Here is a 14,600-nt window from a genome sequence, read left to right as displayed (position 1 = left end):
TCAGACTTAAAATAATCAAACACTATGTATACGAGGGAAAAAAATATTTTCTGTTGTCTTAATATGTTTTCACAGTGCTACACCACATGTAGAAAGGTGATTAATGTGTATCTACTAAAAACAAAATAGTTGTAAAAACTATAGGAGAATTATACATTCTCTAACTTGGAATAACTTTACAAATAGGAGAGAGAACAATCTGCCTAAGCGGAGGCTTATAACCATCACTCCTCTGCCTAAGGTGGAGCCAGGATTTACTGGAGAATATAACCAGCTAAGGCCCTCATTCAAAACATTTAGGTATTTTTCTATATTTTTACAAACTAGCCTATAGCCACTTGGGGGCACACTTATATCATGTGTTTTTCTACTCAAATGTTGCAAACATAATGAATTTGGATTATTGGTAACGTTAATGACACAGATAATAAAATCCTATTAGGAATCACGGATCATTTTGTGTTTCCAGCTCAGTAGTACATCATAATTTTCTGATAATCATAATATGCACGATCTTAATCAAATTTTTGAGTAATGGCTATTAAAACAGCTTGAAATTTGTTTGATATTAAACAGATATTTAGTTTCTTTGCATGCTTTTATTTTCTGCAATTTTCAAACTATTATTAAATCTAAGTAACCATTAATTTTGCAAAGTGTATTTTTCCATTAATTTGAATTGTTTCTAAAATCTTGATTAGCTTATAGTGAAAGAATAATTTGAAGCCTAACAATTATGTTTTGTGAATAGTTATTAATTAGATGCTTATTAGTGTGTTATCTTTTCAATAAATCAAAGTAAAATTCCACTCTTCTAATAATATTAGCCATTCCATTATTCTTTTTATTACAACTTTTTCTGTAACCACCACTGCACTAAATCAAGAGGAAAATGAGTGCTCTGTGACATTTTTCTATCAACAACACTGCCACTAACAGCACATTTTTCACTAGTAATAGTACAATTGTTATTTTAAACCACATTTGTCACACTAATTAAGAAATAAATAGAGTCACAAGAAAGAAAAAAGGAAGAAAAAGACCCTAATTTACTTCACAAGGACAGTAATAATCCTCTAATTATTATACCTTTCAGGTAAAGAATAATATGTGACACACAAATATAGTGATTGTTTGAAAGACATTCACATTTTCTAAATTGGTCAGATTAAAACAAACAGCACACATATGGAATGGAAAATCTTTTTTTCAATGCATATTGCTGTGAGTTTTCTGAAAAACAAAAGTGGTCAAATATGAAATGCCAGTATAATATCAAAACCAATGCAAACTGTCTTTTAACATATTAAAAGTCTTACACTGGAGAAAATTCTGGATGACTGTACATATAGTTAGCACATGAAAGTTCAACACGAAAAGCACCCCATGTAAAACACCAAAGAAAAAGATGATCTATGCTGTAATGATCTTACTCAGTTAAAATCTGAATATTTAATGACATTTTTGAAATACTGATGGACAAGTGTACATTTGGGGCTTCCCTGGTAGCTCAGCTGGTAAAGAATCTGCCTGCAGTGTAGGAGACCTGGGTTCAATCTCTGGGTTGGGAAGATCCCCTGGAGAAGGGAAAGGCACCCACTCCAGTATTCTGGCCTGGAGAATTCCATGGACTGTATGGTCCATGGGGTCACAAAGAGTCTGACACAAATGAGCGACTTTCAGTTTCTTTCAAGTGTACATTTATATACAGCACAAATTAGGGAAGACAATTCACCAACAAATGAAGTGCTTTGATTTCCCTTGGAGTTAAACTCAAAGTCATTCATCACAGTGAGTCCACTAGTGTTTACTTTCTAGCGTATCTGAGAAAGAACAACAAAGAGTAACTTTGTGTTGTTACTCACACATACCATGTGCTCCCCTATAATACCTTCATAATCATCTGTACCTTTTGAACCAAAAGGTAGAAAATTTTATAAAAAACATACAAACCACACGGATTACATCTAAAACAGACAAAAGTGCATGTTCATTTTGATAATTCTGTTTTTTTGGTAAATATAAAAAGAAGCATTGCTTCATCATCTAAAGCAGCAGCCACACTGTTTTGCTCGAAAGCAGGAGAGGAAGTATCTGGGCAGTTATATTCTAGACCACCACACATGAAGGCTCATTAAACTCAGATTTCATGAGCAAGTTACTCATCAGGCATTTTATCCTGAATCTGAGGCAAGAAGTCCTCTTGAACTACATTTTTCCCTCAAGGACAGGTGATATGGTCACGGTAGGAAACTCTTGGCTGTGCTTGAGAATTGGCATTTAAATCTCAGTTTTGTCACCAATCATGCCCCTGTGAGACATTGAACACAGTCTTTTTCCACGTGGCTGCTTTTCTTATCTACAGATGAACAGAATACATTAAACAATCACCACAAACCAATACACTCTGAGCTCCTGAATCAGCAACATCTTTGAACACTGATACCAGAGTAAGACTGTCTTAATTGTGTATTGAAAGAAAACAACAGCAGGAAGAGGAATGATATGTAAAGAGTCTTTAATTAGCACTTAAAATGTGACTTAATAAAATATGTGACTTTCTCCTCTTTTCACTGCTCAGTTGAGCACTAGACATGTTATTTCTTCCTGGAAAGAATAGTCTAGCACCTGGCATTGCCCCTAGTTAAGACTTCACCAGGAGGACAACTCATAGTTCAGCCAGGTATAATAGAGCATCCATTACCATCCAAAGAAGTAAAACTGCACTGATTCATGTTTAAAAAAAATGTTAAAGACCAATGTAACAACTTATGTTGCCAAACACTCAATTATATGCTTAAAATGAATGAACATATAAGTTATACCTCAAAACAATAATAATGATAACTTAAAAAGAATAATATGGCACCCGTTCTCCCCCATAGTATCTCATATATGTAATGGCATTAATACGTTTTTAACAAATTAATAAACAATAAGGTCATATCCCCCATAATGACCTCTCTAACTGAAACAGATGAGTACTAAACTCCAATATCTACCCTAGGATATAGGTCTGCCCTCCCCACAAACTGGGTTGCCCAAGAGTAATAAATCAGTTCTACTTTTTTAAAATTCCTGAAAGCTTAGATCACTCTCATGCTAAAATATAGTTTCAGGTTAAATCTAGTAGTCAGGGCACAGGCCCTGGTCCTTCACACAGTAGGTCCTTAGCTCTTGCTGTTTTATTGTCAGGACTGCCCGCTCCCACTCCAGGCCTTATGGGCTCCTGCTTATTCTTCAGATTTTAAATCAGTGTTGACATCTTGAGACGGCGGTTCCCAGACCTCACAGATACAAGTTCACCTGCTTCATACTTTTATAGCTTTTTATAACAAATTTACTCTTTATACCTTGCTAACATTTACAATGAAATATTTATGTGTAGGTTTGATATTTGTACACAGATACGGATGCGTATTTGTTTCTCCACTTTACTGTTAGTTTCCTGAGGGTGGAGCCAATATGTGGGTTTTCCACAGTTGTGTTTGAGGCAAGCAGTAGTTGTTCAGTCGTGTCCAATTCTGCGGGACCCCGTGGATTGTAGCCTGCCGGTCTCCTCTGTCCATGAAATTTTCCAGGCAAGAATGCTGGAGTGGGTTGCCATTTCCTCCTCCAGAGGGTCTTCCCAAGGCACAGATCAAACCCGGGTATCCTGCATTGCAGGCAGAGTCTTTACCATCTGAGCCACTGTCTTAAAGAATATTTGTGAATTACTCAACCAAAAACCAATGATTGTTCACCAGTTCTCCTTGAAAGCTGCTTTTCATTTAGCTTCCAGAATGCCACACTTTCCTGAATTTTCTCCTGTCTCTCTGCTTCTTTCTCAAACTCCTGACTATCCTGTAAATGTTACTATTACTGAAAATACTTACCTAGACTGGGTTTTCCGCAGTTGTGTTTGATGCAAATGGTAGCTGTTCAGTCGTGTCCAACTCTGCGCGACCCCGTGGATTGTAGCCTGCCGGTCTCCTCTGTCCATGAAGACAGACAAATTTACTATAAAAAGCTATAAAAGTATGAAGCAGGTGAACTTGTATCTGTAAGATCTGGGAACCCCTGTCTCGAGATGTCAACACTGATTTAAAATCTGAAGAATAAGCAGGAGCCCATAAGGCCTGGAGTGGGAGCGGGCAGTCCTGACAATAAAACAGCAAGAGCTATTCTTATCTAGAAATCAGAAGTACTTTTACACCTTTATTTTTCTTTAACTAAGATCAGTTTCCTGATCCTTGGATGTATATTTTAACTGCCTTTGGGGACATGATCAGACAAGTAAAATGCAACACTTAAAAAATTAAACTCAGGATTTAGTAAGTTTAATTAATCTCAAAAATCTATCCCTCCTCCTGTGATCTCTCAGTTGATTATTCCAGACCTCAGGTTCTACCCTACTTTCTCTCATCTGTTACCTATCTTAAATTATTCAACAAGTTCTATTATTGCTCTACACCTTAAATATTTCTTTATTTGCTTTTTTTCTATCATCACCACCCCTGTCTAGTTCAAGTCTCTCTCTTGCAGAGATTCCTGGCACAGTTCCTTAAACTCTCTGCCCAACATCCATTCTTGCCACTCCCTGTCTATTCTCCACCCAGCTGACAGGATGGACTTTCTGAAGTGCAGAACAATTACATTACAGGGCTTCAGATGCTTCCATGGCTCTCCATTGTCATAAAGTCCAGCTGCCATAACATCTAGATAGTCTCCCTGACCTGGTACCTTTTTTCCTCTCTAGCCTATCTTTTGCCATTCTTCAGTCTAAATCCACTTGCAAATGTGTTCCCTCCTAAAACACTGTCCTTCTCATCCATTGATTAATTAACGCAACCTGTAGGTTTTGACTTTTTTCAGTTCTCTCCTCACCTGCCAGGTCTTGGCTAACTACCGTTCTATGTGCTTGTTCACCCTGTATCTCCTTCTCTGTGAGCCTTATCGTGATAAGGAAGGCAAGTAAATTCATGCTCTATTACTCTGTGTGTGTATTTTACAGTTTTTAACTCTATCTTAATGTTCCTGGTGGGGCAGAAAGAAATAAAAATGTCTAAAGAAAATGATGTATCATAGTAAAAGAACATCATTTGTTTCTCCTCAATTCAGACTTACAAAAAGTCTTGAATGCATTTGGCAAAATTTCCAATTGGTAAATCAATATACCAATTTAATATTCTAAACAAGTTTACATAAATATGTCAGTAATCTGTTTCCCAAAGCCATTTACCACATCCTATTGGTATCAGTAGGAAGAGACAAGTTTATAGAGAAGTCAAACACATTACTGTTGAGAGAAGTTTTAGCTAATCCTATACTAAAGACAACTGAAAGAAAACAATACCAGTCTTGCTTTTCCTGCCAGTCTGACACCTCTATAAACAGAGATACATCTAAACGTCCCAGAGATTTGAAATGAGATTTTTGATCCAGAGAAGCCATATAAGACATATAGATTTTTTTTTCTTTTTGAAGTTTTGGGTAATGAATAGCTGAACATTACAAAATCCTTAATAATTAGTCCATTTATATAAAAAAATAAGCTTTAAAGTGTGAGCATTGCCTTAATTGTTCACAAAGGGAGAATTACATCACATAAAGCACAATCTTAGAACAGCAAAGTCTGTATTAGTTGTTCAGTCATGTCCAACTCTTTCGACCCCTTGGACTGTAGCCCACTAGGTTCCTCTGTCCATGGGATTCTCCAGGCAAGCATACTGGAGTGGGTTGCCATTCCCTTCTCCAAGGGATCTTCCCAACCCAGGGATTGAACCTGGGTCTCCTGCATTGCAGGCAGATTCTTTACCGACTGAGTCACCAGGGAAGTCTAAAAATAGCAAAACCCAACAATAAAAGAATTAATGTTTAGAATTTTTAAACATTTGTTTCATAACTTTTTATGATATTTTTTATATAATTAGAAGATTTAAATTTACTGCTAATATTTTTCTATTCTTTTTGTTTTTGTTGTTAAGTCTCCTCAAGTCTTTCAAAAGCAACTTTTATCTCCTTAGCAGGACTGAACTTGCTCTGTACACAACCACCTTACAAACAAATTGTATTTTCATCAAAGTATCAGTCCCTTTTAAAGTTAGTTCTCTCTATACTATAAATAACCCTTACCTGGAACATTCCAGAAGATTATCAAACATACTTGATCAAAGTTCTATTACAGCTTTTCAGAAAATGCTTACACTTCAAAACTTGCAATGTAACTTGGAGAATTTATAAACAGATCAATGACCCTTTAATATCTATAAATATAAGTAGATAATCTCTGTTAGTCATCAGTCGTGTCCAACTCTTTGCAACACCTTGGAATGTAGCCTACCAGGCTCCTCTGTCCATGGAATTCTCCAGGCAAGAATACTGGAGTGGATTGCCATTCCCTTCTTCCAGGGATCTTCCTGACCCAGGGATTGAACCTGGGTCTCCTGCTTTGATTCTTTACCAACTGAGCCACCAGGGAAACCAATAAGTAGATAATAGTGGAACTCTTATTAGTGTGTTTTCCATAACTTGAATCTATTATTTTCCTTAAAATTTCTCACATTTAAAAATATTACATAAAAGATACTTCCTTCACTGAGATGCATAAGAATGTTGGTGATAGATTTCAATGGGAAGTCAATAAAAACTTAATCTTGATGAGGTTAGTAACTGTGAGCTTTAGGTTTAGGTGTTTGGTAATTTCCATTAATCATATGAGTGTGTATGTGTGTATGTTTAACAGGAAGAAAGACCATAGGCCTCTCATGGAGTAATAATTGATTTAACTTACGGGGGAAAAAAAAGACTTTCAAAGTGAAAATATTACTTTTTAGATTTCTTCTAATGTCCTTTCTTAAATTTTTAAATCTATCAAATCTAGTAAATCTTAATATTTTTTTTTTTGCTGTAAATTAATAGAGCCAAGTTGCTAAATACAATTGCCTTCATCACCTCATGCTTCATGAAGACCTAACATACCTTTGCTAAACATTGTTTTTAAAATGTGTTTTAAACTATTGAAACCTACCTGTCCTTCTTGAACTCACAATTTAAGCCAACCAGTTGGGAATTTTAAATTTTTCCGATATAATTCATGAGACTTTTTAAATGATTACATAGAAAAAAAGCTTAAAGAATCGATAAATTTCTACTGTCTATGGACTGTGCTATCTCTCAGTTGTATTTCAATTCTAAAAATGTAACCTTTGAAATTTAAAGAGATTTGAAAAAGCAAATTCTCCTTCATGCATGATCAGACAAAATGACAAGCAGCTTGCCATCTATTAAACTCACACAATGTGGATGGTGAGTGCAGGCAATTTGACTTTCTGATGATCAGGTAGCAGTGTAAAAAATGTGTTGTGATATTTACCTTCTGAAAGTAATATTTTCACTTTGAAAGTCTTTTTTTTCCCCCGTAAGTTAAATCAAGGCCTCCATGAGAGGCCTATCTTCAAACCCCATCTCAGCAGAGGCCCATCAGATTATTTATATTACATTTGTGAGCTCGGGCCACAAAAAGCCCAGCTGAGCCCACAGCATTTTACAAGTGTTCTAAACCCAGGAGGCAGGCATATCAAACATCCACATACTAATTGTGACATTAATCTCTAGCCATCAGCTGACTAAGGATATTAGAGCTGTAATAAAAACATGCTGCAGTTTTAAATCACTTCACCGAGTAACCCATGTGGTGCCATATCTTATTTCCATACCAACAAGGAGTGGCAAGAAGCAGGAATAGTATAGCTGAGCACAAATTTTGAAAGAGAATCTTATGTTTAGATGTGTAAGTTGTATAAGCAGGGTATGAAAAACTGCCAATCTAGAGTTCAAACAGCGTTTAATTTTGATCACCTGTCTGTACAGGAAACTTCCTACTAAACATGATATTTTCAGATCAGTAGAGGATTTGCTCCTTTCAAATTCTGGTATCTTAAACCATAACGAATAATTCAACTATATTATAAATTATTCTGTCTTCTGAGATTGAATATATTCAATATATTTTACCCTTTCCTTAAAGTTCCATAATTAATATGATACATAATTACTATATTGTACTGCAATAATACTCAGTTACAATTTCGGCATGTGGATTTCTTTTTATTCATTGTCACAGGGACTCATATGTGTGAGAAGATGCTATGAGTCACCAAGAGAAAAGGCGCTTGCTTTTAAAGGCAAACACCCAAACGAAACCTGCTCTCTAGTGTGGACAGAATATAATAGACAATAATAGTGCCTGAGGGTTCTTTGTCATCTGGGCTGATAACTTAGTTTTGTCCCTGATGACTTGCATAGTCTGGAATAAGGTTCTTAACTACTTAGTATCCACATTCACACAATGAGGGAAATAATAACAGTTATAGGTCAGAGCCCAGGAATAAATGAGATAATACCTGTGAAGTGCTTAGAAGAGATGATTGTTTATTAGTAGAAGGGGTAGAAAGCTTAACATGGAGTTGTGAAGTTGCATAGTGATCTATAAAGATGACTCATGGCATAACAGAGCCCTTGGCTGAGAGGGAGGAAGGGATTTGAGGGAGGTGGAAGTTTAGAAAATATTTAGAAGTGTATCCTGTGAAATGAAAATATCTCCTGCCATATCGATAAGCAAGAAATGTCATAGTCGTCAGCAGTTTCTGCCCCTCAAATGTGAACAAGGGCTCCGGAAACTGTAGCACAGCAGATGCTGCCACCTCCACGAGGTGACTGCTGAAAAGCTAGGGGAATGTGAGTAGCAACCATCTGCCACTCCTTAAGGTCAACAAGGAAACAGGATTTGGCCCCAGATAGCTGAGCGAAGGGAAAGTCACTCAGTCCTGTCTGACTCTTTGCAACCCCATGGATTATACAGTCCGTGGAATTCTCCAGGCCAGAATACTGGAATGGATAACCTTTTCCTTCTCCAAGGGATCTTCCTAACCCAGGAATTGAACTCAAGTCTCTGACATTGCAGGCTGATTCTTTACCACCTGAGCCACAAGGGAAGCCCAAGAATAATGGAGTGGGTAGCCTATTCCTTCTCCAGGGAATCTTCCTAACCCAGGAATCACCCCAGGGTCGCATTCTTTACCAACTGAGCTATGAGGGAGATAGCTCAGATAGCTGAGATGCATATGAAAGGAATGAATTCAGTGAGGCCAGAGGCTTGCACCTTCCTATCTATACAATGCTAAATTCCTTAATTTGAAACCTGATCTTTGATGTTCAGACTTCCTGCTCCCTTTGCTGCAAACTTGTGTATAGCCTGACTACCCCTCCTGCTTCCCTGGAGCCGTTTTCTCAGAGCTACAGAGATGCTGTCCCCTGGGCCCTGAGTCCTAAATATTCTGTCAACTACGAACTGGCACTTGCCAAGAGCACTGCCAAAGACTGAACGAAAAGGACATTTGCCATCTGCCTCTGAGGAGATTGAACCCTGTGCTGTTGCAGCTGCTGACATTCAACACCCCTTGAGGGAGTTCAGGGTGGAGCGAGGCACTCTGTGCTCCAGGCAATCTGGTGAGACAGTTCTTTAGATAGTTAGATGTTTTTAGGAACTGATTTTATGATCTCAACCCCCTGTATCTCCTCATATCTAGAAAAGCACTAAATCCCTTCATGGTGACATCAGATCCTCAGAACTAGCAGAAAACCTTTTGTAAAATGAATGCTTAATGGTATTGAACTTCCTCCTTTCACCAAAATCTTGTATATTGACCTTCCCCTGCTTCCTCTCTGGAGCAGTGTCTCAGAGCTCTCTGGGGTGCTGCCTCCTGGGCTGCAGTCCTCATTTTGCCCCAAATAAAATTTAACTCACAACTGTCAAGTTGTGTATCTTTTTTTAGTTGACACCACCCAATAAAATAACTCTCTATTTTCAGGTTGTGACTCTATTTTTTAGTCGACAGGATTAAAAGGATGATATTAGGATTTTTTCTTTATCTTTTGCAAATGTTTTCTTTATCTTTTTCAAATGTTTTCTTTATCTTTTGCAAATATTTTCTTTATCTTTTGCAAAGATAGTAACTTCCCTGGTGGCTCAGAGGTAAAGCATCTGCCTGCAATGTGGGAGACCCGGGTTTGAACACTGGGTTGGGAAGATTCCCTGGAGAAGGAAATGGCAATCCACTCCAGTACTCTTGCTTGGAAAATTCCATGGATGGAGGAGCCTGGTTAGGTGATAGTCCATGGGGCCACAAAGAGTCGGACACGACTGAGTGGCTTCACTCTCTCTCTTTGCAAGTATTGGTTCATCTGACTGATATCACCTGACATGTCATCTTAAATTTAACTATAATAATTATATCCATTGTGTTAGACCTAAGAATTATTGTTACTTCTTTGCTTGTTCATTCTTCCATCTATATATCCATCCCTACACTAAACTATGCATTCAGTTTTTCAACAAGGAACCATCATGAAAAGGTACTTTGAAAGTTACTGTGAAATCCTTAAAGTTCAATTTGAGGTCTCTATCATCAAGACACTTTCAAATTAACAGAACAGAATTTCCTACATTAAACAGCTTCAAAAATAAGTGTTGAGGGATTAGCTTTGTCAAACACACTTTTGTGTTAACAAAAAGAACAGTGTCACTCACCATCCAGTTACACAAGGGTTAAGTGGTAACCACTGCAGCTGCCCACCCTGAGAAGGACTAAGGATGAAGAAAACTGAGATCCTCCAGTTATCTTTTTTATATATAGTAGTGTATATATGTTAATCCCAATATCCCAGTTCATAACCTACTGTTTAGCACAGAAAACTACTCAATGTCTGTGGTAAAAATGAGGGGTTTTATATACACGTATAACTGATTCACTTTATTGTATAGCAGAAACTAGCTCAGCTGGTAAAGAATCCACCTGCAATGCAGGAGACCCAGTTTGATTCCTGGGTTGGAAAGTTCCCCTGGAGAAGAGATAGGCTACCCACTCCAGTATTCTTGGGCTTCCCCAATGGCTTAGATGATAAAGAATCCACCTGCAATGTGGGAGACCTGGGTTCGATCCCTGGATAGGGAAGATCCCCTGGAAGACAGTATGGCAACCCACTCTAGTATTCTTGGCTGGATAATCCCCTTGGACAGAGGAGCCTGGTGGGCTACAGTCCATGTGGTTGCAAAGCATCCAGTACAACTGAGTGACTAAGCACAGCCTAAATTAACAACATTGTAAAGCAACTAAACTCCAATTTTAAAAAAGAAAACCAGGATTAAAGGGCCCTCCAGATAGCTAAGATGCATGTCTCCAGAACTATTTCAATGAACCCAGATTCATGCATCTTCCCATACATCACAGAAAAACACTAAAATCATTAAGTTGAGATCTCTGGTCTTTGTGCTTGGCAGTAATATATTTAACCAAGATGTATGCTTGACTACATGTATTTCCTAGTCAAAAATTTAACTAGGTATTGGTTCCTCTCTTATCTCTTCAGAGCAGTTCCTCAGAGCTGTCTGAGAGGCTGTTTTCCCAGCTATGGTCCTTAGTAAGATCCCTGAATAAAACTGAAACTCAAAACACGACTCTGACATTGTGTATTTTCCTTTCAGTTGACAAGTTAAATAAAGTTAAAAGTTTCTTTAACACTGTGCATCTTTGAGAAGGAGACACAGTGTAAGAACTCTTTTTTGGAACCATTATTTTTACAGCTAATATTTTGAGAAATACTGTGTGTGTGTTAATCATTCAGTCGTGTCCAATTCTTTATGACCCCATGGATTGCAGTCCACCAGGCTCCTCTGTTCATGGAATTCTCCAGGCAAGAATACTAGAGTGGGTTGCCATCTCCTTCTCCAGGGAATCTTCCGGACCCAGGGATCGAACCTGGGTCTCCTGCATTGCAGATGGATGATTTACCGTCTGAACTACCAGAGAAGCCCCTTGGGAAATATTAGGTAATAAATATAGCAATAGCTTTATCGCAAAGACTTTGTGATAGGTCCTTGGGACAAAAGTCTTCTCTACTTACTTTCTAGTTTTCAATTCTGTTCAGCATATCATGCTGTGTTCACACAGTTTCAATGAAATAAGGGTGCTGTTTGTATTCCTTTAGATCATGGACACAGGGAACAGACTCCAGCACCATAAAGGGCAGTTTTAATAACTGACAGTGTGAAGATTGCAGGAGAGAGAGCAATGAACCGAGCCTGGTGAGGCCATATTGTGGATGATGGTTTTATGCCAGGAGCCAGTGCTGCTGCTTTTTTTCTGAATGAGACTATTTGGTACAGTAGTTTGCTTTTTATTTTTATTTTTTTTTAAAAAGGGCCTGAATAAAGAGAAGTCCTGGGAGTTCTCCAGATATCTGGCTTTCATCCTGAGTATCTGAAGTGAATTGAACACCATTTTTAAGTTATGAAATTGTAATGCCGAAACACAAATCCTACCCTGACAGAAATCTTAATTGTTCCAAAACTGGAACCATCAGAATGTCATTTATCTGATTTCTCATCATTGTAAAATGCTGAACCAAACACAAGATTCTCTGTTTCTCTAAGAAATCATTTGTTCCTTTGCATAAAATCAATATGAGGTCACTCATCTGCATACAAATCTTCCTTGAAACTAATTTTTCATGAAAACACTGTTGAAATAATCTCAATGTGGCTTTCTCAGCCTAGCTATTTTCCAGATGATTTAACCTCCAGAGTTGAACCTAGAAAAATGTTATTGCTCAGGTTGAGACTTCCCAAAAAATAGGCAATAAAATGTATGAGACATCATTAGGATATAATACACATCATTAGGTACAAACACACATTCAGCATCTAATTTTAACTAGTGAATCACTGACCTCAAGTCACAAGTAACAATTTCTTTATCACACAGTACAAAGGTGTTTCTGCCCTTAGCAAAAATTGGTCAGATGAAATCCAAAGTGTACTTATGAATCAGGGGATGAGAAAGGCAAGATTTGTAAGTCTACTGTAAATAAACTTGACTCTGATTTGGGGCTATATCAATATTAACACATGGATGAAGAAAGAAGGAAAGTAAGAAGACTGTAAGAAAGATTTATTTTTTCCTTAGACATGTGTGCATGATGTCATTGGTTTTTCCTTATCACTATATCTATTGTAAATATAGACATATCACTGCAGATGGTGATTGCAACCACGAAATTAAAAGACGCTTACTCCTTGGAAGGAAAGTTATGACCAACCTAGATAGCATTTTTTTTTTCTAGATAGCATATTAAAAAGCAGATATTACTTTGCCAACAAAGGTCCGTCTAGTCAAGGCTATGGTTTTTCCAGTCGTCATGTATGGATGTGAGAGTTGGACTGTGAAGAAAGCTGAGCGCCGAAGAATTGATGCTTTTGAACTGTGGTGTTGGAGAAGACTCTTGAGAGTCCCTTGGACTGCAAGGAGATCCAACCAATCCATTCTAAAGGAGATCAGTCCTGGGTGTTCATTGGAAGGACTGATGCTGAGGCTGAAACTCCAATACTTTGGCCACCTCATGCTAAGAGTTGACTCACTGGAAAAGACTCTGATGCTGGGAGGGATTGGGGGCAGGAGGAGAAGGGGACGACAGAGGATGAGATGGCTTGATGGTATTACTGACTCAATGCACATGAGTTTGGATGAACTCCAGGAGCTGGTGATGCCTGGCGTGCTGCAATTCATGGGGTCACAAAGAGTCAGACACAACTGAGTGACTGAACTGAACTGAACTGCATTAAATTGATGTTTCATAAACTTTTCTTGCTAACACCAATGGCAATTGTTTAAAAACATAGATTAACGGATTCCTATTCCAATTCTGTTGGTTTGAAGAACACCAAAGAATTTCTGATATCTATGAGTAGGCAGTAGGAGAAACATGGCTTAAAACACCAAAACTAAAACACTGATTTGAATTAAGTTTTATTTTCACTTGTATTTTTTTCAGTTTCAATGTTAATGAAGCTTACTTACTATATATTAGTTATTATATTCCAACTTAGACAGTTGAGAAAATTGTGAGTGGGTAAGATTAGTGTCCACGTTCAAAACAGACTATTCTAGTAAGGTAGATAAGCTATGTATATCCAAAAGAATTATATAACAAAGGTAGGATTGCCAATCTTAAATTTATTAAACCATTCACTTATTAATTTACTTAGTAAACGTATATATATCATCCACCTATTAACGAATGGCATTCTATCAAATTAGACAGCTCCAATGATGAGCAAAAACAAGCACAAGTCCTGTCTTCTTGGAACTTCTAGTTTAGGAGGGGGAAATTCGCTACACAAATTAATAACATTGCAAGTATAAAATGCAGCATATGTTATGAAAACAGTGAATAAGACACAATTAGCCAATAGCATGCCAATAGTGATCTAGTCAGAGGGGCTAAGAAGATTTTTCTTAGTAAATAAACTTGAACTGAGGATGAGGAATCAGTAACAAGATGAAGGGAGGAAAGGAATGCTTCCAGGCCACAGTAAGTGCATGAACCAAGGCCCTGAGGTAAAAGAAATTCTGTGCATGTAAAAGGCTCTGGTGGCTAGAGCTCTAAGAGGAAGAGGGGGAAAGGCTAAAAAGATCAGATCGCATAGGGTCTTTTAAGATTTCTGTCTATATTTTAAAAACAAGTGTTCAAAAATAGAATGGTATAAGATTTGCAATTTGAAA

General features: G+C 37.5%; 1 protein-coding gene across 1 annotated transcript in view; it reads right to left on the bottom strand.

The window, feature by feature from the left end:
• LOC147374431 (platelet glycoprotein 4) overlaps window positions 1-14,600 on the bottom strand; it is a 381,790-nt gene that overhangs the window by 249,680 nt on the left and 117,510 nt on the right. The window contains exon 3 of the mRNA XM_086398520.1: window positions 3,876-3,974. The gene's annotated coding sequence lies outside the window, so the exon portion shown is untranslated. The remainder of the gene's footprint in view (window positions 1-3,875; window positions 3,975-14,600) is intronic.

Source organism: Bos grunniens, chromosome 4 (genome assembly GCF_055505025.1).
Source record: "Bos grunniens cultivar Pamir isolate PY7600 chromosome 4, Bosgru_T2T1.0, whole genome shotgun sequence".
NCBI lineage: Eukaryota > Metazoa > Chordata > Mammalia > Artiodactyla > Bovidae > Bos > Bos grunniens.
Note: the sequence above shows the minus strand (reverse complement) of the source record. Positions and strands in the feature narration are given on the sequence as shown.